This window comes from Dermochelys coriacea, chromosome 2, assembly GCF_009764565.3.
Source record: "Dermochelys coriacea isolate rDerCor1 chromosome 2, rDerCor1.pri.v4, whole genome shotgun sequence".
NCBI classification, from domain to species: domain Eukaryota; kingdom Metazoa; phylum Chordata; order Testudines; family Dermochelyidae; genus Dermochelys; species Dermochelys coriacea.
The window spans coordinates 51,029,675-51,056,128 of NC_050069.1; the positions used below are offsets into that span (position 1 = coordinate 51,029,675).

Consider the following 26,454-nt stretch of genomic DNA (forward strand, 5'->3'; position numbering starts at 1 on the left):
ACCTCAGCCTAGAGCTGGTTGAGAAATAGGAAAAAGACTTTGCACACAATTTCAAAGTTCTTTCCATTTTGTATAGTCCATTTTCCATTATATTTTTACTAAAGTGTTTCTTCAAATTTTATTATTTGTTATCATAATAGTCATGTTTTCTTATTGAAAACCAACATTTTGGTAAATTAAAAATATTTCTGAGGATTTTGAAAATTTCAGCCAACATTTTTTCTAAACCAAGCATCCTCTTATCTTTGTTACCTTGTGCCCCGCCCATCTGCTTCTTTGTTTCCTCAACCAAATATGTCTGATTTTTTAGAGTGTAAACTATTCGGAGCAGGCACTGTCATTTACTCTGTAAGTATATAGGACAATGGGCCCCCTCCCACCCTGGTTAAAGCCTTTAGGTGCTACTGGAATATAGCTGATTAACAACTATAGATAATAAAATAACCACGCACCAAGGCAGAGCCATATGTTTTAAGCTAAACTCATGGAAGTGTTAGGAAGAAACTTCCCTGTAGGGTGGTTATTCCATAATTGCCTTCTGCAGGGTTTCTTGCTCATTCTTTTGAAGGAGCTGGTACTGTTAGAGATAGGATATTGAATGAGCCGAGCCACTGATTGGATCCAGTAAGTCACCTCCTCTATTCCAAATATTCTGAGAACATAGGAGTTGATAAAGTTGATGGAGGACAGCAATGTTTGCTGTTAGCAGTTATTTTGACTATAGAGCCAACCGTATGCTTGTACATGGATGGAGTTGTGATTCTGCATCTACATCCCCTAAATATTGCTATTCTTCTATCTTCCATACTTTTGAACATGCCTTGCCTCTCTCTCAATTCACATACACTTGTAGTCAGGACCACAGCATCTCACTCCCCCCATAGAAAACCCCCGTGGCAAAGCAATTACAGAGAACAACATTGGAAGAATCCCCGAATGAAATTTCTTCCCTATCTTTCCAGAGGAGGGGTGGGGATTACTGGTCCAAGCTCCTGGTGGCTCCCTCCTCCTATTTCCCACAGCATAGTTCCAAAGAAGCTCCATCATTAAAAAATAACTCTAGCTTCCACTGCCCTCCTCTATTATTGAGAGGGTTCTGCAGAAAAAAGTTCTTCCCTAGGCCATATTACCTTTTCTAAGTAATCTCTGTGGAACTGGTGAAGGATGAGTTGCTTCCCCTGCCTTGACACAACATGAGGTTGCCTAGGCTGCCCAGTGCCTGCCTCGTCTCTCCTCATGGAGTTTCCCTCACGTGGTCTGGAAGGGGGCACTGCAAGCAGGATGTAAATGTGTGCATTGGGAGGAGGGGAAGAGCTGCATGTGTAGAGTCCTCTACATAAGTGGATCTTGGGCTCACACTTGGGCCTTCTGCTTTTAACCAGAGGCAAGGAAAATATTGAAACATCAAGCTATGACAAAGTCTGGTGATTCATCTGATAAAAATACATCTCTAAGTATTCAACTATGAACAGTGGATAGTATTTTAAGGCCCCATCTCTACAGCAACATACTGATCTTGGTTTCCAAAAGCTAGTGGAAAATAATCTATCGTAGAACAATGCACCATTGACGCTCTTCTTTTATTTAATAAATGAACCACAGCTACACAATCGATTTATTGCATCTGAGAAAGCCAATGTGCAGCAAACTTTGTCTATTGCACGGACCTGTCGCTGTGAAAATCTTCCACTTGGAACATAACAAAATAATATTTAAGAACAAAAGAATGGACATACTGGGTCAGACCAAAGGTCCAGCTAGCCCAGTATCCTGTCTTCTGACAGTGGCCAAGGCCAGTGCCCCAGAAGGAATGAACAGAAGAGGTAATCATCAAGTGATCCATCTCCTGTCGCCTATTCCCAGCTTCTGGCAAACAGAGGCTAGGGACATCATCCCTGCCCATCCTGGCTAATAGCCATTGATGGACCTATCCTCCATGAATTTATCTAGTTATTTTTTGAACCCTGTTATAGTCTTGGCCTTGGATGTTACCATACCAACACTTTTATGCACGAGCTGGTCAACATTCTATATATTAAAAAAACCACTAGGAGGATAAGAAGTACAATACAGTTTGTAACAGCCTATGGCATATTGTTTTAGGATCACAGTAGCAAGCTATTTGGGGCCCAGTTCTGATATCAAACACCAGTTCAAATGGTTACCAGTAAGTCAGTGGAGTTACCAGTGTAAGTGTGCTCAGAATGCTGCTTGCTATGCACCATCACAAACATTCATGTGTTGCTACGAAATCTCTAAGTAATTTAAAAAAACACATTAAGGAGTTCAGAGTGATGATAGGTTGGGACATGCACAAGGACATAAAGAACTAAATGTAAGTTGTCAAAATTAAGGCTGACACCTAATTCACCCTATTGATATCCACATGACAGGTCTTACGGTCTGCCTCAGCATCCAATATTCTGCAGCTCCCTGACTGAGGATCATAGTAATTGCAATGCAGAGGCACAACTAAGTCACTTCAAATCATCTATGTGAGAGAGGAGCTCACCTATGTTGCACAAATGACTACATACATGTTCTATACTGCAGAAATATCACACAACGCAATTAGGTTAACCTCATAAGTGAACAGAAACCCAACTGTGATTATAAGCTCCCATAAATTCTGCAACATCTGACTAAAAGGAATGAGGTAATCTCCAGGCAGAGTTAACTACATTAAGAATTTATAAGCCTCTGATCCACATTTCAGACCAGTGTTTTATGTTATTATAATCAGAATAAATGGGTTCACACTTCCCTGCAGTACAGGGCACTTTTAAATTTATGCATAAATCTTTCCAAAAGAGGACAGCTAACACTTCATTTGTCCACTATATTAGGTTCACAAGAATGTAAGGTTGATATAATGTCTAGTTTTTATGCTGATGCAGAAGATGCCTGCAAGAAAATAGCCTTAGATTATGAAAATTATGTAGCAGAGTTTGTTTTCAACAACTTCTTATAAGAATTCAAGCACCACTTATCTCGAGGGAAAATCCACACCTCAGAAGAAAATATTTCTTGAGAAAATTAGTAAAAATAATGGAAATGGTAAGTTCTGTTGTGAACTGATTCATAAAGCCAAAACAATCTCCCCTTTCCTCCCCCATATATAATACTGCATGCAAAATTTTATAATATAACAATGTTAAAGCTGCATGCAACACTGAAGAGTGTAAAAATGGTAATGTTACTTTTCAGAGTACCAGCGTGTTAGTCTGTATTTGCAAAAAGAAAAGGAGTACTTGTGGCACCTTAAAGACTAACATTTATTTGAGCATAAGCTTTCGTGAGCTACAGCTCACTTCATCAGATGCATTCAGTGGAAAATACAGTGGGGAGATTTATATACTAGAGAACATGAAACAACGGATGTTACCATACACACTATAATGAGAATGATCACTTAAGGTGAGGTATTACCAGCAGGAGGGCGGGGGAGGGGGGCGAGAGACTGCTGAATTGGAATTAATTTGCAAACTGGATACAATTAATTTAGGCTTGAGTTTGAGTGGGTCATTACACAAAGTAAAACTATTTCCCCATGTTTATTCCCCCCCTCCACCCTTCCCCACTGTTCCTCAGACGTTCTTGTTAACTGCTGGAAATGGCCCACCTTGATTATCACTACAAAACATTTTCCCCCCCACCCCTGCTTTCCTGCTGGTAATAGCTCACCTTAAGTGATCACTCTCGTTACAGTGTGTACGGTAACACCCATTGTTTCATGTTCTCTATGTATATAAATCTCCCCACTGTATTTTCCACTGAATGCATCTGATGAAGTGAGCTGTAGCTCACGAAAGCTTATGCTCAAATAAATGTGTTAGTCTCTAAGGTTCCACAAGTACTCCTTTTCTTTTTGGTAATGTTAGTGTTAACCAAAACACCTTAACCCTGCCCTCTGTGTATTTGAATTCAGCCTTTATTCACATACTATTTTTATAATTCTCCTGGGACTTCTCCTGCATTCTGTGAACAGGTTGGAAAGTGCTCAGTGTTTTTCACTATATTTTATCCTCACTGTTCAGTGTAAGCATCATTAGCTGCCTCTTATCCAGTCCTTATGGGAAATAAAGCAGGAGTTTTCTGGAGTCCTACCTCACTAAAATACCCAGATTTAACACAGCTAAACCATGAATTAACTCTACTCTCACTCCACCCTTCCTCTGCAGATCCTGTCCATTCTGCCTCTCAAGCTAGCAAGGCAGGGGCTGCTCTCTGTAATTGCCCCCATAGAGCTACCTACACTAAGGAGACAGATGGGCTGGGAACCAGGGAGCTCAGAAATGAGTCTCCTCCTCTAAAAAGGAAAATAGCTGTAAGTCAAGAGGAGGAGCCAAAAAATTGAGACCTCTGATCCTTAGGTTTTCTGTTTCCTTATTGTAGATAGCTCCATGGAGCAGAGGAAGGGGTAAGAAATATATCAGAGATGCTCAGTTGTGTCTACACTGAATTGTTCTTGAGGGGCTGATGGTCGTAGTGTCTTATGGCCCCTTGGACCTCTGTTCAGCCAGCTGCTATGTCTCCAGGATAGTGGACCACCTGTGTTGGCCTCCTCCGTGTTTCCTTGATAGAGCTCTGTCAGCTTGTGAGACCCGCACTTAGGGGCATCAAGGAGGTAACCTCCACCCCATCTCTTTCCACTGTACTTCAAGTGCCATATGCATCCAGTCTGGATGGCTATCAAGAAGCTCAGGACCAACACAGTTCCTCAGGAAGCCCAGAATGGCTCTAGAACTCAGGCTGAGCTTCTGGGTCAGGATTTTGCTCAGTGTAGTTTTATAAAAGTGTATTTACAGTAACTCAGTGAAGGGAAGAATGCCTTTTAAGTGTTTAGTTATGTAACAGTGGATTTAAATATGAAAAAAATAGGTTTACTAATCTAAGCAATGCTAATCTATGGTAATAAATTCACAACGAACAACAGAGCAGGAAACCAAACTACAAGAGTCCATGTTAGAGCAATGACCAATCATGGAACAACAGAATGTCTCTGGAAATGTACTATAAGGAGAAAATACATCTGTGAATAAACAGGGCCATATCCTCAGATGTGGTGGGACAACTTTGTGATCACCGGCAGCAGAATCTGGATGTGGAGACTTCTCTAACCACGGGCTGGAGTGGCACAGTACCAGTCAGTATAAAGGGAGATGCAAAGGTGAACATGATCCCAGTTTTGCAATCCCCCGTCCCCCCCATCTCTTTCCCACTGCCCCCATGCTGTTTGGCCCTTACTCAGCCAGAGACATGACCCACTGTGTTTACTTCTTCAAAAACACACTTCTCCACAACCATCAAAATGGTTCAATTAGGTCGAAAGATTTGTTGAAAAGCTGGCCTGGAGAATAGATACTATGACTGGCACTTTAGTAGTAACTGAGATAGACTGATACATGGGCTAAGGGAAGCTCTCTCAATGGCAGCAGCTAAGTGTGCAAATGCAATAAACCAAACCATACCATTCCAATCGTCATGGCAGCTAAGAGTTTTAATGCACTGGCACTAGATTACCTACCATCATTTCTGTATGTCCAGGAAAGGCGAGAACAAAACTGCAAGGAGAAAACTGATTTGTTTCCTTTGCATTTAAATGTAGATGTTTACACTACAGACTTCAGTTACTTATACAATGTGAATACACACAAAATCTCTCTCTATTTGCCCCGGGACATTTTTCTCATTTCTCTTTGAGATTCACTTTCTTTCTGCTGCCTGCTCATAGCCTTCTACAGTGATTCACCAACAACTAGGTGACTTATAATTTAATGAAAAAACAAAGTTGTCTGAATTTATTATTTTTAAGCATGAAGTCTAGCAGTTGAACATGGCCCAGCAATGGGAGGAGGCTAGCTGAGGAAGCGAATTCTGAGCCTAAGGCTCTCCAATGAGAGAGTACTGTCTGTACCTCTTAAGATGCCTATTCTCAGCCAGTGTAAATTGTTATAGCTCTAATGAAATCAATGAAGCTATGACAAAATACACCAGCTGCAGAATGGGATATGCCCACTGATGTTTAAATCTAGGAACAGGTCCCATCTGGTCTCAATTTCCCTAACAGATCACAGGGAAAAAGGCAGTCTCATATATAAATAGGAACTATGCCATCTAGAGTTTTCTAGAGCAAGATCACTGTTGTTGTGATTCTAAGGCCCATCACATCAAGAGACTGAATATTGTACATAAGAAATAAAAGAAAAATAAGAATCACTGCATATTTTATTTCAGTACATACACCTGATACAGCATATACCATAATCAGAAGCAGCATATCTCCATCTGTTCACCTGTTATCTTTACTGACACTGAAACACATTGTATGTGTTTCTAAATATCTATGGTGGTGCATTTATTAAACAAGCTTTGTAAATACTGAACATTTCTTAGAGAAATCTCAAAAGAGTCCTGCTAGCTCAAAATGTAAAGGTCACTCCAGCTGTAAATTCTGACAGTGGAAGTTTCCAGATGGCAGTAGCCAATTTCCAATAAATTTTAATTGGTTTAATTGACTTTCTTGTTTACTAATTGATAGGGTGATGTAGTTCATTTAAATTAACCCCAGTTACTGCCATAATGAAGCAAAGTTAAGCAACCCAAGGAAAATTTTAAAGAAAGGGGGTGGGAGGAATGTTTTGCATTTGGCATGCTAGACCTGTTTGTCTCTGGCACTTTAAGGGGACATTTTAATTTCTGTTCACTCAAAGCAGAAACAAAAGGTATCCTTGTTGACTAGATTTAGCAGTTTAAAGAAGATGATACATACACACAGTATCATTTCATTATTGTACCATGTTAGAAGCACCAAGAATGGGGTGTGGGATGGTAAAAAGGACTACAGAGATAGAAAGAAGGTGCTGACCCCAGTTTGCAGGGCTTCCCAGTTCTCTTAAATAGGGAGGATTGGGGGAGGGAGGCTCAGACAGGACAGTTCCAATACTACATGTCCTGAGGTACAAGACAATCCACAGCTTTAAGGGTCAGCCTTTCAGTACCGAGGGCCCAGTACTCTGCTATAGCCATCCTTGGGGAGTACAATAAAGCCACAAAAGAGCTAGTAGTGGCTGCCCAATCCAGGGGGACAGGCAGCAGTAATGTGGCTGCCAAAGTCCTGACCCTGTGTCTGCTCTAAATTATGCCTCTGTTGTAATGTCCTCCAGAAATGATCATCTGTCATTTGCTATGCTTCAACCATGTGTCCTCTTCCACTCAGGCCATTCCTGACATGCCCCCTACAGAGCCGGCTACATCCTCTGGCTGTTTGAATCAGTCAGCAATAATAGTTAGATCAGTTGCACCACTAAAGCAGCACTAAAGGATCCAGGATTGAGCCAAATTTCCCCAATATTGCCAACTCCAAGCTTTCATCAATCACACACTGAGACCCTCAAAATTATAATACTGGTTTAAAAACCATAGGGTTTTTCAAAAATGCTGGGGTTTTGAGCCTTTAGGGTGCACCCTCATCCCATTTTCAAGCTTTACTCTGAAACCAGAGGGTTGTTGTTTTTTTTTAAAAAATACCAAGATCCTCAGGAACATGCCTCAAAAAGATGGGGCTTTAAGAGAAAAACACTAAATATGGTAAGATTTATGACCAAAAAAAAATCACAAAAGTTGGCAATATTATATCTTCTGGAAGATTCATGTTATGATTGGCCTCACCTCCCATCTACACAAAACCTCTCAATGTAGTCTAAATGAGAACTCTGTATAATTCACCTATCAACATTGTATCTGGGCACTTATTAAATGGGGTTTGATACACTCCCTCACCAGCATGCTGCTTCCAACTGGAGCATTTCATTGACATATTGGCAAGAAACACACACACTACTTTCAAAAACCAACTGGCAAGGCGCCTTCCAGGAGCACCAAACTTGGATATGGCCACCAGGGCTGCTTACCAGGGCTGTGCTCTTTTAACCTTCCATCAGAGTCTCAAACCTTAAAGAGAAAGAGCACTGAAAAAAATATAGCCTTGGCATCCCATCGAGTTTTGTGTAAACTAGAGACTTTACACCCCACAAAAAGGGCTATGCTTACATTACCATATACATTATAACTTCTACAGTGCTACAAGTTTGACTGCAGAATTGCTAATAAGCGAATTCATTCCAGATTCTGCCTGGTACTGAACATCTCCAGGGTGGGAGGGGGGAAGGAAGAGGGAGGGTTGTGACTTTGTGTTTCCTCAATCCTCTTCACATGACTGGTCTCCAGTATAACTGTAACCAAACTTCAGAGTAGCAGCTGTGTTAGTCTGTATTCGCAAAAAAGAAAAGGAGTACTTGTGGCACCTTAGAGACTAACAAATTTATTTGAGCATGAGCTTTCGTGAGCTACAGCTCACTTCGGAACTGTTTTTTAGTGTCCTGTAAAATGGGAGATACAGCCTATGTCAAGGCCCAGTTTAAAATACTTACCTTGTTTATAGGTAACAGTTTTTCAAATATAGACTTTTACTCTCTATACAGTTCTGTTTTCTTATTTTCAACTAATGTCCCTGTAGCAAAAAATCATAGCTAATATTTAATGTCCTAACTTCCAAGCTGTCAGGCAGTGAAAGGACTTCTGGAGTGCATTAATTCCCTGTTGAGGGAGAAATGATTGGACACAGCCTCAGGATATCCTTCCTCAGTCTCTCTGTATTTACAACGTGCACAGATTTCCTATCTTTTGAACAAACATTGACAAGACAGCAAAAACAGCAATGAAATATACAGCAAAGAGTAACCCTTTTAGAGCAACTGTCAGACAGTTGTCTGAAACACACACTTGTCCCCATCTCTTGCACATGACCTGTGTGCCTCAACTGCACTCCAAACACATTACAGTTCTTTTTGCTGTTGCTCAAGGGAGTATGTCGCCCTCAAAAACACCTGGGACATGGAATTGCTATGTCTGTATATCTGGTTAACATATACTATAGCTAGTTTAATCATATTATTTTGAAAAGAACTTTTGCATCAAAAAATGAGCCAGTGAGGTAACTTGTTTAATACTCCACTATACCATAGACTGCAATGAGACACACATTTCACCCTCAATCATTCAGTGATGATAGTACTTTAGGTACATCTTTTTTCAATGCATTATTTTCTCATTTTATTCACTTTTGTTATACAACAGTATCATGGAAGAACCTATTATTTAAGGAACATGCTAAAACATAATGCCATCTTGCTTGTCTTGCAGAAAAGTGTCCATCATATGATTGATCTGTGACCAAGAATAATATTGTTGGTACTAGTACAAGAAACTAGTACACCTGATGTGTCACCAAGCAAAACAATTTATTGTAGCTTCTGATGGGTTTTACTATTTGATCCAAAGTTATGTAAGTAGAAAACATGTCTCAGCGTTCTAGTAGATTTTTATCCAATGCTTTCTATTTAGACTTAGATGCAAGAGTGAAGAAAGAATTCCATCTGGTTCTATCATGATAGATGCTCAAGTCATATCATTCATTGCCAGGATCACCTCTAACATCTCATTTACCTGAATTCCACTAACAGTTTGTATGGAGGAACATCAAAGCACAAAATTGTCAAAGATGACTTAGGATATTGAGTGCCTCAATTTTTGGGTGCCCAACTTGAGATACCTTAACAGGGCCTAAAATGTGCTCAGCACTTTTTCAAATTAAGACTCTTTTAAAGCTGCCAATGTGATATGGCTGTGAAAAAAGCTAATGCGGTTTTGGGATGCATCAGGAGAGGCATTTCCAGTAGGGATAAGGAGGTTTTAGTACCATTATACAAGGCACTGGTGAGACCTCACCTAGAATACTGTGTGCAGTTCTGGTCTCCCATGTTTAAAAAGGATGAATTCAAACTGGAGCAGGTACAGAGAAGGGCTACTAGGATGATCTGAGGAATGGAAAACTTGTCTTATGAAAGGAGACTTAAGGAGCTTGGCTTGTTTAGCCTAACTAAAAGAAGGTTGAGGGGAGATATGATTGCTCTCTATAAATATATCAGAGGGATAAATACAGGAGAGGGAGAGGAATTATTTCAGCTCAGCACCAATGTGGACACAAGAACAAATGGGTATAAACTGGCCACCAGGAAGTTTAGACTTGAAATCAGACGAAGGTTTCTAACCATCAGAGGAGTGAAGTTTTGGAATAGCCTTCCAAGGGAAGCAGTGGGGGCAAAAGATCTATCTGGTTTTAAGATTCTACTCGATAAGTTTATGGAGGAGATGGTATGATGGGATAATGGGATTTTGGTAAGTAATTGATCTTTAAATATTCAGGGTAAATAAGACTAATCCCCTGAGATGGGATATTAGATGGATGGGATCTGAGTTACTATAGAAAATTCTTTCCTGGGTATCTGGCTGGTGAATCTTGCCCATATGCTCAGGGTTTAGCTGATCGCCATATTTGGGGTCGGGAAGGAATTTTCCTCCAGGGCAGATTGGAGAAGCCCTGGAGGTTTTTCGCCTTCCTCTGTAGCATGGGGCATGGGTGACTTGAGGGAGGCTTCTCTGCTCCTTGAAGTCTTTAAACCATGATTTAAGGACTTCAATAGCTCAGACATAGGTGAGGTTTTTTGTAGAAGTGGGTGGGTGAGATTCTGTGGCCTGCACTGTGCAGGAGGTCAGACTAGATGATCAGAATGGTCCCTTCTGACCTTAGTATCTATGATTCTATGAATCTATAAAGTATTAATGTTGGGCACTTGAAAAATTGAGCCACCCAGAATCTTTAAAGTCATGGTCAGTTTTGTGTGTAAATGTAACTGCTATCCCACTGCCTTCTAACCTCCAACAACTATGTTTTATGCCCGCCATGTTTGTTCCCCTAGAGACTATGTTTAATTTACTCTTTACACTTGTAATCCCGCCCCCTCCTTGTATGTTGTCTTCTCACTCTGTTCCTCTATTCTGTCATCTTATTCTGAAGTCTCATACCCCCAGGAGCAGTAATTCCATTTTATTAATTATTATGTATTTGTTAAGAAATGGCATTGTACAAGACATGAAAACAAACAGACCCAAATAAGTCACCACCTATCTGACCCACAGATTGCCTGAATGCAAGTGTCTCAAAAAGTCTTGATGATGCCTACAGAGGTAGCTCTCCTTTTCTCCCCAGACTCCTCTGTTCTTTATCCTTTTGACACTATCTGCTCCTGCTCCTTCCCCATCCTTCAGTTCCCCCCTTGTTCAATTCCCTTTCACAATCATTTTTTTAAACCTCCTGAACTCTCACACCTCAAACCTTTCCCTGGTCTGCTCTGCTCCTTTTCTCTCCTTTCCTTTTCTACCACTTCTTTCTTTTCTCATTTCAAACCTTGTTTTCTTATTCTCAATACCTCTCTTTGGCAACTAGGATTGCCACAATTCCTTCAAATTCCCTGTCACCCCTTCTTTTCTTTCCAAGCCCTTCCCTTACTAAGGATAGAAGTGGAAACACAGATCATTGTTTTTACATTCATCCTTGCCCTCCCTACCCAACAAAGTTTTGCAATACCTCTATCATTCCTCAGCCATCCAGCACCCTATCCACATACATCTCCCATCCTCCTATTACATTCTGTTATGCTCCCCTTTATTTTAGCCACCGGTGATTGATTTTCTATGCTAAAACCTCTCCTCTTTGGAGTTCCTTAAGGTTAATTCCTTCACCCTCTATTCTTTTCTACTGACTTCCTACTTGACATCTTGGGTGAAATCCTGGCCTAAGTGAAGTCAATGGCAAAACTCCCATTAATTTCAATGGGGCCAGGATTTCATCCCTTGAGCCAAGACCTTGCTTATGCCAGTATGAATTTGGTCCTTTAACTTGAACCTCAGCTACCTATGGTCTTGAACATTATCATTTTATGCAAATAATATTAATAAATAAATACCTTTCAGAAATGTTTAAGGATCCATGTATCTAGTCTTCCTGGTTCAACTGATCAAGTAAATTTATAGGTTTGTCTCACCTCCTTTCAGTTAAATATTTCAGAATCAAAAGTGCTTTTCTTGTGAAGAGAAGTTTCACTGAACATGGAATCGCTTATTTCTTCTCCCTTAACTCGACTCCCTGCTTGCCTATGTGGTCCAGAATTTTGGCCACATCTTGATCCTGAATTTCTCTCTTATTTACTTTAGTATGCCTGAAAATTTGTTACAATCTCCATGACTACCTTACATACATCACTGACTTGTCAATTAATTGTTCAGCACCCTTCGATGTTACCAGTCTTCCCTTTGCTATGTTATCGCTCTTCACTCTCCTGTCACCAGAAGTGGTTATAACTAGTAATGACAGCTTTAATGAATCAGCACTTGAATAGTTTAACATAAATCCAAGATGATGATGCAAATACAATCCCTGACATCACTCTCATTATACCTGGTACCAAAATGTTCCTCCTATGAGAAGGCTGTGAGATAACATTCATGAACACAAATATCCAATTTCCACCTTATTCTTCATTATGTACTCTCATTTACTTCCTTAAACTAGAATGATAATACTAATAATGATGAAGTCAATACTAATTTTATTGATACAGAACCCACCAGGGACATAAGTGCTTGACAAGACACAGGCTCTGCTCCTGCTCCCATTAATTTCAATGGAAGCAGGACAGACTATTAAAAGTAAAATTCTGTTCAGATCTCCAAGACAGATAATCTTCAGTTTCCTGCACAATTCAGTTGAAGAATTTACTCTAATGTATTAAACCTGAATGTCCCTGTAAATGGCTCACTGAATTGTTTTCATAGAGGAGCTCAAGATTATTAGCTATCAGTTCAAAGGAAACCCCCACATCAATCAAAAAGCAGGAACACAGACAACTTCTTTACTTGGGGAGCAGAAGCAGAGTTAAAAAATAAAACAGCTTTTCAATATCATTTCAAGGAGTAGTTTTGTACCATAGTTAAATTTGTCCACTCTTTATAAAGTGAGATAAATGAGCTTCTGTTCCAAACTCAGTATTTCCTTTAGTCATTAATGCAATCTCTATTTTAGGGGAGGGGAGCATACAGCCTTCACTCCCCAAAAAACCAGTTATCTATACCCACGCAAGATTTCACTGAATCTTCTTGAAAGAGGAACTACAAAGTAGCCCTATAACTGTATTTATACCTTTTCAGACACTTATTTCATAAGTAAATTTACATCTATCTTGTTGCGTGCTGGGTGAAATCTTGAGGGCCAAGTTAAAACCACAGTGAGGTTGATGGGTGTGAAGGCACCTTTTCCATTAACATAATTTTAAGGATAAGTTAATCACCACCCAATTTAAGACAAAAGGATCATGCAAACCCACTAAGGAGTTTTAGACCTGGTTGGGCAGAGGGACGTTTACTGAGTATCATTACGTGCGTAGGTAGCATAGAGACAGACTCAGGGGCAGGCAGAAAAGCCAAGCCGCAGCCTGTAAGTCCAGTGTGACCCTGAAGGAGCCTGGGTCACAAGACTGCATCAAAGAACACAAATCATCATTAATTTCTACTCCCAACTGGAACATCCCAAGCGCCCCAAACTTTGACCAGTTGCTCAGGTCAAAAAGGGATAATGGCATTTTTCAAGCACAATTACATTAATTCTTATTATTATTTATATTGCAGTAGCACCTAGAGGCTTTAATCAGGTTGGGACAGCATTGTGTTAGATAGTGCACAAACATATAGTAAATAACATTCCCTGCCTCCAAAAGCTGATAGTCTAAAAAAAGAAGACTTGGACATAACAGGTGAATGAAACAAACAAATGGGTGAAGAGGGGAGGGGGGAGAGAAGAATGCTGGTGTAAACAAAACTAGAAAACTTCAGTCTGGACTAATTGTGTGCACAATTCACATCATTCTTCAATCATCTTCCATAAAGTATGCTATGGCTGATCTTTTAGGACCTAATCTGAAGCACATGAAAGTCTATGGGAGACTTTCAATTTACTTCAATGGACTTTGGATCAGGCCCTTAACCATTTCTCATTAATGCAAAGTAATTATGCACAAGGAATAAAATGGTTCTTCTCTGGGTAGTCAAAGCACTAGGACTGCAATTAAAGTTTGGAATTTCTCTTTATAGCTTTAGGATGTGGATGTTCCAAATGTAATGAATACACAATGTGTTATACATGTAAGTGCATATGTGAATATAAACCTATCACAAAATTTAAAATGTTTGTTAGCATAGGATGTTTGTTCATGTATTGCTACGTAAATAGAAATTGGAACATATGGTTAACCAAAAAAATGTGCTTCAAAAATGATAAGCATGTGTATGTCTTTGCTTTATCCATACAATCCTAAAAGTGTTCCCCTCCTACTAGAAAAGCCACAGCTTTACACCCACAACACCAGCCTTATACAATGTTGACTATTCTCCTCTGAATTCTAGTGTTCTGTTATGGCACACTGAAGTTTTTCAAGTATTTCTGGTTATGAACATTGTTTTCAACATGGAGACCAACCCTGAAACATGAATATGCTTCTGAATATTCCTTCCAGCGTTCCTTCTAGATGTTTTTCATCTTTGTCCCCAGTAAGACTCACATAAATTGGCAGAAACAGGAGGGTGCCTGGTAACTTGGGGAATCAGAGTATATTCCTGTCCTGTTTGAAATTTACAACCTGCTAAACTGCTAAGCTTTAACATATTTTATTCTGCTATGTGGGGAAAGCCATTTTTCTTTTAAAAGTTGGGGTGATGGAGGTGCTGGTATAACCTAAGGAACAAAATACACTGAACCACACCTCCTCTTTAATTACTTTCATTATTTAAACTCTATGAGGTCAGGATCATGACATTTTGAAGTTTTACTATGGAAAAAGAGGAAAAATAAATGGCATCAGCATAAATTTTTGCAGTTAAGAGACAATACTCCATAAGCTCCAAGGCCAGCATCTTTACCCACTGAAAGGCAAGGTAAAGATTTATCTGTCATTGCAAGATTTTTTGTCTAACACACACTACAGTATTATTCCTAGAGGACCTTAGTAAAAAATCTGTTCTCACACAAGCAACAATTGCTAGCGTGGATCCAAAATTAGGCCAGCTAGTCTTACAAATGAATAATCTGAGGCATAAGAGGCAGTGGTGAATAGAGTGTGATGGAGATGGGGATAAAATTAGAAGCCTATAACAGCAAATGATAATCACATATCATATTCCTCAGACAATTCTGAAGAAAAGAGAACTCTCTAATTAAAGACAAAGTCTAAAACATAAACCACATTCTCTCATGCTCACAGTATTAGAATCGTGGCTCTGCTAACCAGTAAAGACCTGTCTTTTAAACTAATGAGTGGTGAAAATATTGCAATTAGAAAGTAGATAGTTTTCCTGTGTCTTAAGAAACGTGTGTCTAGACCTCCATTTTATGCTTGCCAAAAAAATTGGTCTCTTGGATAGCAGTTCAGTGCACTAGCAGTAGATCATTTGGTAGGAAAACCCTGAGGAGAAGCTACTTTTCCATAGAGAACACAAGCAGGAATTAATTCAAGAAACTGGAGGCAAAAACAACATAGTGATTTTTCATTTTTAAATAACTGATATAAAAATGGTAAATGGGAAAATAAAGGAACTGTATTTCAGTTCTAGCAACCCTCTCAACACATGACCCCATTTGAAAAATATTCAATCTAGCCTAAAATTGAACTGGTGTCCAAAATTTTTCCCCGCAAAAATATATGAAAAATATCCTGGTATAATATTTTTTGGGGAGTACATCAGCAGAATGATGGCTGGATTGGAGCAAGCAACCGACATATAAGGATATGGCAGATTCTGATTCGACCTTCCTATAGCTCTTTAAGGATGAGTAGTTCCATATTTATCATACTTACTGATTCTATTAAAGTTACTGAGTCTTTCTTGTTTTGTTTATTTATTTATTGGTATAATCATTGCATCTTCTTGGACCCATAAATTTCAGATTTAGTACGTTTAGAATGGGAATGCCACTGCTGATTTCTTTGATGAGATTTCCAGATGAAGAGGTTCCTTGATAAAATATAAACATCTCAAATTATTATTTCTGTCAAACTCTAGGATTTGTCTTTCACTTCTGCACATCAAAAGGACAGAACATATAATACTGAGGGTATTGTTTGGTTTACAATTATTATTATTTTTCTCTATGTATGGCTCTGAAATTTGATCTGATTCACTCTTTAAACTTAAAGAAACAAAGGAGGAGGTAAGATAAAAGGGTTAACATTGAATGAGGGACTTTAAATAACACATCTGGGAATTATATTAGGTATTCATGTGGAGCTTGGTTCTGCAAGATGCCAAGTACTTACAGCTACAGAAACTCTCGCAGGATTGGATTCTCACAGTCTCTTTCAAGAACTGATACCATTTCCCAACTGAACAGTTCACATTTTCTATGATGTACACTAGGCATATTAAGAAAGCTAGTCTTTTATGTACTTTGAAATACCACATCTTTCAATACACATAAATGGCTTCAAATGTCACTGATTTATGTTTGTAAAAAAGCTAGACAATTACAGAAACTGAACACAATTATGAACAATGCATGTAGGGAAATAGAACCCTTGTCCTATGCATACAGCAAAATACCCCTAACAAGAGATAAATTTTAAAGAAAGACCCACTTACTGATAAAGCCCTTAATTAAATATGAATGTATGCAATATTATGACTGTATGCAAGGAACCAGAAGAAATCTTCTCTGTATACATAACATTAATTTAACATACTTTTGATCCTTTTAACAATAAATTTTAGATTTATTTATTAAGGATTGGCTGACAGCATGATATTTGGGTAAGACCTGAGATTCATAGACCTGGGGATAACTGTCCTGTCTTTTGGGATTGGTGAACCTCACATATGGTGAATCAGGTTGTCAGTAACCCCTCACTATAGTAGACTTTGTTGTCTAGATGGAAGCCAAGGGCCCATAGGAGACAGTGTTTGGCTTCTTGTTAACCAGTGTGGTAGTATAGAAGCTCTTTGTTACTGGCTTGGTAAATATAATTATAGAATAAACCAGCAGTTTTGGGGATTATCTGACCTATTACTTGCAGTCTGCCCTTATTGTGGCATTCTTAGTGTGGCCCATCCACGTACGTGGTCACAAGCCCTATCATTTAGTTTTAATCAATGTTGTCAGTCTTCTTTTCATTCATAGAATGAATGTAATACACTCATGTAATACACTCTTTGGAAATATTTCTCTCTTACTAATTTTGACCTTTCCTTAGAATATTAATTGTTTCTTTGTTTTGCTAGTTGAAGTGAAATCAGTGGGGGTTATCATCATTACTTCCTTGTTTGTGCAGAAGTTAAATGTGATGGTACAGCACAGTTGCAAAGTTAACAAGAGTGATGAAGCGAAAGACAAAACACTTAACCGTTGTGGGCCATACACCAATGTTATAAAATAAAACTATTCCTGAATTATGTAGTGTTGACAACTCTCGTAATTTTATTGGGACATTCATGACATTTGGTGTTCTTCTTAAAACCCCAGCTCTTATGGTCAGCAAACTCAAGGAGAATCTTTTTTTTTAAAGGTAAGTTTCTAGCCATTGTGAATGCAGAGAAAAGCTGGAAACCATGGGTGCACCCTCAAGACTCGGAAACCAGACCTCCTGGCTCTGCTACTTCTGAACACATCCAGCGCCTGGGAATTGTCTGCATTACTTATTCATCTGGTGTTGTACTTTGTCTGTAATTGTGTATCAAAGTGACTGACTGTTCATCCCCTAAATATCTGTCTGATGGGACCATTTCTCTGGGTGGACTTGAGCTCTGTTCAACCAGTCTGCTTTGGACATGAAGTGCTGTCAGTGACCTGCTGGGATTTTATTCAGACCAAACACAACAGGACAGATGCGTCTTTCGGAAAGGACAGGATGCTTTTGGTGGCTTCCCTCCCACCAGTTCACATGCTACTTCCGGTGGGTTATTGGCTTTGACTTGGACATGGAGATGTAGGCAAGACTTCTGTAGAGGTAAGAGTGTTAAGTGGATTAGATTAGATGCCTTCTCTTTGACTGAGACTGGAGACTGCATGCGCCCATTCTCCACATGAGTTGCAGGCACTCCTCAGGAAAGCACAATTTTTAAATTATTTAAAACATGTTCATAAACTTATGTTATACAGGTTTCATAAGAGGGTGAAAACACAATGCATCACAGTTATTCATGAGGGGTCAGATTGTGCCTTGTTCTCACACTGGTGTACGGGCAAGGAACTTCCTTAGCTCTCAAGGGATTTGGATTTTCCCCTGCATGGCCACTTCATAACTGCTCACCTCCACCCAAACAGTAGAACTCTTCAGCTGCACAGTGGCCCTTCCACAGCCACAGAAACCTAAGATGACAGTTCAGCAAAGCACATAAGTATGTGTTTAACTTTAAACAGGTGAATAATCCCATTGAAGTCAAGAGGACTAAACAAAGGCTTAAAGTTATGAATGTGCTTACATTCCTTGCTAAACTGGTTCCTTTATTAATTTCACCCTAAATTATGAAAATAATTAGCACAATTAGATGTTAATGTATTCCATTTAATAGTTTAGATAAAGAAAAGAATTCACTAAGCCATCAGTAAAACAATTGACCAGTAATTTTTTTTAGTATGACAATGTCTCAGAAGCATGATGGTTCAGTAATATATTTAGTTATTATCAGAAAGAAAGAAAGAAAGAAAGAAAAATTTGAATCTACGGATCTGTCTACATAAGCTCCAGGGAAACCAGTTCAAGTCCATCATAATTGTTTTAATAGGTTCAATTTCAGAATGCCTATTTATAACAAACCTAACAGTTTTTCTTTGTACAGTCTCTAATTTATTAATTAGCATCAACTTCACAGGTTCCCAAATGGAAAGATGGTTTTATTATAAAACGAGAGATTAAAATGCTAGATTTTTAACCATTTTATAAGCAAATTTCCAATCTTATTTTAATCCAAGGAAGCCTTCTGAGAGTTGTTTTAGGAATGCTGATGCTGACTGTTCTAAATTAACTATCAGTAGGATCAAATACTTATAGTCCCAATTTGTACTGCCTCTTCTATTTAAATCTTTACAGCTTTACTTTTTGCCCAATTAACCTTTCTAAGACTGATATTCAGGAATTTCCTGTGTCAGAGGGCATGTCTACACTGGCAAGTTTCTGTGCAACAAGTTATATCACTTTTATTAAAGCACTGGAATTAAACCGCTGTTATATGTCCACACTGTGCTGCTTGTGATTGTGAAGCGCATTCACATTAGCAGCTCTTGCAACAGCAAAGAGAGCAGTGCATTGTGGTAGCTCTCTCACTGTGCAACTGGCCCCAGGGTGCTTTGGGAAGGGTTTGCAATGCCTCATGGGGCAGGCATAGCATCACATGATGCAGGTTTCCCAATCCCATTGTTCCATGGGCATCCTCCTACATGGTGAGCTGCTTTTCAACTGAAGTGGGGAATGGCAGAGTGTGTGACAGGGAGTGTGTGTGTGTGTGTTGGGGGACAGAGTGTGTGTCAGGATGCTGTCTTGTAAATCCAGACAGCAACAGGAAGCAACCAGTCCTGAGGCAAGGTGAGGGGGAAACCCCAACATCAGCCCCTGCTTCCCTCCCCAGCTCTCTGCACAGCAATCTCTCTCTCACTCACACACACACACATCTGCTTCTGTCTGCACAGCAATCTCTCACTCACTCTCTCTCACACACACACACACACACACCCACCCCTGCTTCTGTGATCAACAGCACGAGCATTCCAGATTAATGGTTTGCTTTGTGTCCCTGAGTAGATCAGCATAGCACAGGAGAGCTGTCAGAAATGGAGCTTTGAAAGGGGAGGGGAGTATGCCTTCAGGGCAGCCAGCTGAGTTCAAAACAATGAGCAGAGCCACCACTTGAGGGATTATGGAACACTTCCGGAGGCCAACTGATTGCTTTCTGTGCTGTAATGTGCTTACACTGCCAGTACAGAATTGGAGCCTCTGCACTAAAAAGCTGAGTTTCTGCACACAAAGTACCTCGGGAGTTACAACGCAGAAAGCTGCTTTACTGTGCAGAAACTTGCCAGTGTAGATAAGACCTTAGTTTGATGCATTTTGCATCCGATGAAGTGAGCTATAGCTCACGAAAGCTTATGCTCTAATAAATTTGTTAGTCTCTACGGTGCCACAAGTACTCCTTTTCTACTTGTAAAAGTCGTAATCAATCAATGTTAAGACAACAATGATGGACTTAAGTCAGGGCCTCATGTGGTGGCATTGTAACTTGCCTTGGCTATAACTATGCTGATTAATTTAGGACATATTGAAAGGTGCCTGTGTTTTGTGCAGTGGCCCTGTTCCACATACACCGTCCACCTCCCACTTGCACAGACATTTGGAACAGGGCAAAGTCTCTCCCTAAAGTCAACTACAATTATGCTCCACTCCCATTAAGGCAATCTAGTTTTTCAAAAAGATGGAGACAAAAATTTGCAAATTAAAAATAAGGAGCTATGTTCATCTTACATCTGGGTTGTTGAACTCTGTTATTATTCAAACATTATCCTGTATTTTATTTTAGAATTTTTGTGGATTCATTATCAGACAATCCTGCATTTTATTGTTCTTGGAAAAAAAATGAGTGAGGACAAACACTACTTTTCATACATACAGAGATATTATTATCAGGTTTGAATAATATATTTGCTTGCTAAAGTGAGACAAAATAACTGATCCTAGTGAAAATAACGCTTATTTATCTGCACTACTGAGGATCTGAAAAAAATTATGTATTTTTTTCCTCAAAAAATCAATTATAGATCTGATTTTGTTTCTGCATCAGAAAGGAACATTTCAAAACCTCAGTTTTTCTGCAAAATGGCATTACTGTTTTTTGGCTAGCCCTAGGACTAACCCTCTGAAACCTTTCCTGTTTCAGACAGCTGGAAGGGGAAAGTTCATACACCTTCCCTTTAGTAGCAATTCTTGGCTACTGTAGACACACCCACACTAGGGCTTCCCTGCTCCTGGGGGTCTCATGTCTGCTGCCCCAAAGAAGGTTCATAAAGCAGGCTTGTGGGAGGTGTGACAGGGTAAGGCTGGATGGCTACAGGAGAGTGACAGAAGGCAGATATATTAGCCCCAGGTTAAATAGGTCCCTTTTCCCTAGGTAAGGTAACAGGGAAGGTTCCAGAACAATCAGGAACTTTCTGGAAACAATTAAGACAGACAGGCTGATTAGAACACCTGCAGCCAATCAAGAAGCTGCTAGAATCAATTAAGATAGGCAGACTAATCAGAGCACCTGGGGTTTAAAAAGGAGCTCATTTCAGTTTGTGGTATGCGTGCGAGGAGCTGGGAGCAAGAGGCACAAGAAGCTGACAGTGAAAAGGCGTACTACTGGAAGACTGAGAAGTACAAGCATTATCAGACATCAGGAGGAATGTCCTGTGGTGAGAATAAAGAAGGTGTTGGGAGGAGGCCATGGGGAAGTAGCTCAGGGAGTTATAGGTGTCACGCAGCTGTTACAGGAGCCACTGTAGACAGCTGCAATCCACAGGGCCCTTGGCTGAACCTGGAGTAGAGGGCAGGCCTGGGTTCCCTCCATCTCTCCAACTCCCTACTTGATACCAGAGGAGTTGACCTGGACTGTGGGTTCCACCAGAGGGGAAGGTCTCTGGCCTGTTCCCCGATCCACTAGGTGGATCAGCAGAGACTGCGGGGATTGTTCTTCTTCCTTTTCCCCAGGCTGGCCAGTGATGAGGTTAACTGAGTGAATGGCAGATTTGAGCCACGAAAGTGGCCAAACTGAAGGCTGCCATGAACCTCTGAGGCGAGCAAATCTGCCAATAAGCACAGGACCCATCAAGGCAGAGGAGGAACTTTGTTACAGAGGTCAAATGCTTGCTCCAGCTCATTTGCCTGTGACTACAGCTTGAGGTTTCAAAGTGCCCAAAGGGTCAAAGATGCGTACAGGCACCTCAAGGCCTATGAACTACCAGACAACCTCATACTCAATACATCACATTTATATTGTAGGTGAAACATTGGACAACAGAAAAAAATGTGCAAGGGGAAATTGCAATCAAAGGCCCCAACCACTTCTGTAGCTGCCTTGGAGTAGTCACTTTGAGCCAATGAAAGTACTCAAGAGCCTATAGTTAGTCTTAGTCATGATCAGGGCCTAATTTTTCAATGACAAAAAGGATAAGAAAATTATAAAATAAATAGCGTCACAAACAAGTTTATAATAAGTCTCAGTCATTAATCAAAGGTGAATAGTGAGGACTTTTCTTTCTAAGCTATTTTGAATAGGTGCAAAGGTGCTTTTCAATTTTTTTTTGAGGGCTTTTTATACTCCAATTCTACATATCTGTTCAAAGTTTGTATTCATGGTTAATATTGAATATGTGTTTCCAGTTTGTTTCTTTGTTTACCCTTTTATTTATGTGCTCAGTTTCTCAATTAAAAGCCCTTGTTATTGTTGGGTAGTGAAACTAAGAAACTGTTCTTGTCTTTACAGGTAAGTGTATCCATTAACAAGTACTCTGAAAAATGTACCATGTGCTCATCAAAAAAAAGTAATTGTCAATTTGATGAAGTACAACTCACATCTCATTAGTGTTGAGCACAGAAGCAATATTCCACATCAAAAATGATTGCTAAAATATTCACAATTACCAGCTGTTCAGAATCCATTTTATATAGATAAGAAACATGTCAAATTTAATTTATCAGATGCTTTCTGCTGTCATACTTTTCTTTCGTTCAATGTACTGAAAAGTTATAAAACAACCTCAGTGTTATTCTAGACATGTATCGTATGGGCAAAAAGAATAACAAAATCTATTGTGCACCAAGATATAATGAAAACTATATGGATGAATAATCTTCTGTAGGTTCTCTCACTCTGAAGGCTGAATAAATTATCCATTTCAGGGACTTAGTCTTCCAATATGTTTGGATATACTTTTGCACATTTTTGATGCTATCATAATATAAATAAGTAGTCATTTAAATGTATCTGAATATACAATATTTGGCATCTTTATTATAAAATTTTCATATCCGGCATATCCCTAAATAAGAATATTACCCTTTTGTCAGTGTGGTAGTTGTGTTGGTCCCAGGATATTACAACAACAATGTGAGTGAGGTAATATCTTTTATTGACCTACTTCTTTTGGCCAGAGAAACTTTTCTCTCTCACCAAATGAAGTTGGTCCTCACCCTATTTGTATCTTGAATACCCTTATGTCAGTCATAACTTCAAAACAAAATTAAAAATAGAATTCAGTATTAATTCACATTTACAAAATGCACTCAAATGCTTAGGAAGATTTAAAAAATAACCAGATATTAAACAACAGAGAACAACAATGGGATTAGCAGAGAAAGTATAGACTGTAAGAATCAAATTAATGGGGTTAGTTTTAGATTCTGTGCAACTGATAAATGAGGTCAGGTGGGTTTCAGAAATTTCTGAGACAGGCTTTGCTTATTCCACCACCACTTTGCCTGAGCAGGAGCAAGTGTGGGGAACTTTGGACTTTAGACAGAGTTTTAGGAAATGAGGTTGGAGTCCTCTATACACTGGGATGGGGAACACTATTTTGAACTGTAGATCAATAGTGCAAAGCTGTAACACAACCTGGGGGGAAAAAAGAGATCACTCTTATCCATAGATCGATTGACAGCATTTAGATATGGTTTATTAGAAACAATTAACTCTATATAGAAATCTGTTAAATAGTTCTAACCCACTTCCGGGTGCTCTATCCCATCTAGTGGCACCGAGAGAGAGCTAGATTAATGAGTCTGCTCTACAGCCTTAGATAAGAGGCATATGGCTTTTAGCTCAGGCAGTAGAGGCTCATACATTCATCTACAGAGGTCCCAGGTTTGATCCTGCCTGCCGACAACCAGCATGTTGGTGTTACAAATGGGGGCTTGTCTGGGATTTCAATTGGAAAGTCTCTGAAGCTGTGGACGCACTTCCTCAGCTAGGGGAAGTACGTAACACACACACTTTCCGGGTGTGGTGTTCTTTCCCATCTAGTGGCAGAGACCACTTAGAGAGAGAGATTAATGAGTCTGCTCTATAGCCTTAGCTAAGATCCATATGGCTTTTAGCTCATGCAGTCAGCTACAGAGGTCCCAGGCTTGATCCCACCCGCTGTCGACCGGAGTCTGTCAGTATTACATAGTTATGGGACAATAACTATCTAAGTTAAGGGACAATAAATATTTAAATTATTCTCATAAAATGTATACACACACACACACACACACACACACTTTTGCAAGGGGAAATTGCAAAGGCCCCAATCCTGCAATCATTTCTGTACACACATACACACACACACACGTTTCCTTGGTTAACTACAGTATAATATACACTGTTCCTGTGTACTTTTGTAAAACCATTTTTTAACTACCCCATGGACATCAGTGTAAAACTAGAGTAATACTTATATTCAGAGATTATTATAGGAGAAGGGATGGGAATAAATAGGGATCTGACCAGCATACTAGCCTTCTAAGACTAATTAAGGAGGTACCTGGAACCTCACCTCTTTACCCTGTGTATTTTATACAAGATAAATGAAAGGTTGGAGGCAACTAAAAATATATAGTAAACTGCCAGTTTGTTCCTAGTTGGATGTTTCAGGCATCTACATGAAAGAGCTGGCTGAGAAACAGCTTCTTTGCTATCTAGTGTCTTGAGTTGTAGTTAACCAGATTTGGGGGCAGGAAGGGAAGAATTGTGGGCTTGTGATAAAACCATGAAGATTGCCACAGTCTTGGGACATGACCTAAAAGATTTTCAGATATGAGGCCATCACCAACTGATGCCATGTTGCCTATGGCAGCAATTTTAACAACACTGTCATAATCTGCAAATGTTGTTATTTTACTGTTGTGATATATTCTTGGTTTGCTTCAACATGACTTTAAAATTGGTCACATTTTGTACTATTTTTGATTGTCAACATGGTCTTGGCAGAATTTAATCACATTTCTCTTTTTTTCTTTCAGATGCTACTTTGGTTGTGTGAAAGCTGCTTGGTGATTGGGTAATATTAACTGTACAGAGTAACAAAAGATGTGAGATTACTATTGGCTATTACTAGTGCTTCAAACATGTCAGAAAGATACAAGCTTGTTGATGGACCTGGATCTCAGAGACATTCCATTCCACTAATGACTAGGGCATCTCTGTGCTTTGTCAGAAAGACACAGGAGAACCAAAAGGAAAGCATGTTCAATATAGCTATCGAACTCTTGCAGAAAGTATCAGATGTTTCCATAATCTGAATGCACTTCCCTTGTCCACAGATAAATGTAGATTATATGATGTTGATGGTATTGAAAGACTTTCAACAAGAACAATGGACATTGGCACAAATTCTGCTACATCAACTTTAATAGGACCAATTTAAAAGGGCTGAGAATAAAAATTCATCACCAGAATGCTGTGGATCACTCTGTCATGCTGCAGAGGAATAAGTGACTCACACAAAAACCTCCAGAAAAAGAATCATGCTCTATTTCATCAGAAGACCTCCATGAAGCTTCTAACGTCAGCCTGGGTAGTTGAGTCTGCAAACATGCACTTTAGCTGCTAGACTACCACTTGCTTGCAAACCTAAGTGCAGGGGACTTAATGGCCCAAGAGAAAAAGTACCATGCATGATGTCTGATATCTCTCTACAACAAAGTCAGAGAAGAAATCTGAGAAAAGCAAATCAGATGACGTTGCATGGGATTGCCTTTGCTGGACTCATAGCATACATTGAGCAGACAAGACAATGAAGGCATGGCTCCAGTCTTTAAACCAGCAGACCTCACAAGGTTCCATAAAGCTTGGGATGACACTGGCTCAGGGCATTTAGCACTAAAAACCTGTTTCCTTCCATATCTTCAACCACACAAATATGGACATGATGTACTCTTTGCCTTCAACCAGGATATTGGACATACTCTCCAAAATCATGTGAGGAAAACTGGGATAGGTGAAGTGCTTCTTTGTCACACACACTAAAACTTATCTGAAGGGAACTGTTTCAAATGAAAACAGTTTACTGTATTGAAAGCCAAATCTTTGCTTGTGTCACTATGGGCACTGATAACCAGGATATAGAATGGTCCAAATGTTAAAAGTGAGTCTGAACAAGTTTCCATTCATCCAGCTAGCTTTACTTTGGTACAACTGTTTCAGTACAAAAGCAATATCCGTCGCCATGAAGAAACAGAAAGCGTGTACCACAACAAAGCTCGAAAATCACCTTTACCAATCTATATTGCTTTCACGCTTCATGCAGACATGAAAAAGTGAGCTAGTAGTTACTTTCTTAAAACTTAAGAAAAAAATTTGTCCATCACTTGTGACAGAGTGATGATCATCTCTCCCAGCATGGCAAACAGTGCATGCCAACACTTGAAGGATGAGAATATAGCCTATCCTCTAAAGCTCTATGGTGGTCTGTTCACTACTGAGGCCACACACAACACAGACCACAAT

The 26,454-nt window shown here is 39.5% G+C and overlaps 1 protein-coding gene across 10 annotated transcripts in view; it reads right to left on the reverse strand.

Annotated features, from left to right (window-relative positions):
- Positions 1-26,454, reverse strand: part of RALYL (RALY RNA binding protein like) — a 629,175-nt gene that overhangs the window by 500,682 nt on the left and 102,039 nt on the right. For 2 of the 10 annotated variants that reach the window (XM_043507662.1, XM_043507665.1), the window contains exon 2: positions 7,848-7,953. The exons of the other annotated variants lie outside the window; for them this stretch is intronic. The gene's annotated coding sequence lies outside the window, so the exon portion shown is untranslated. The remainder of the gene's footprint in view (positions 1-7,847; positions 7,954-26,454) is intronic. 10 annotated transcript variants of the gene reach the window in all.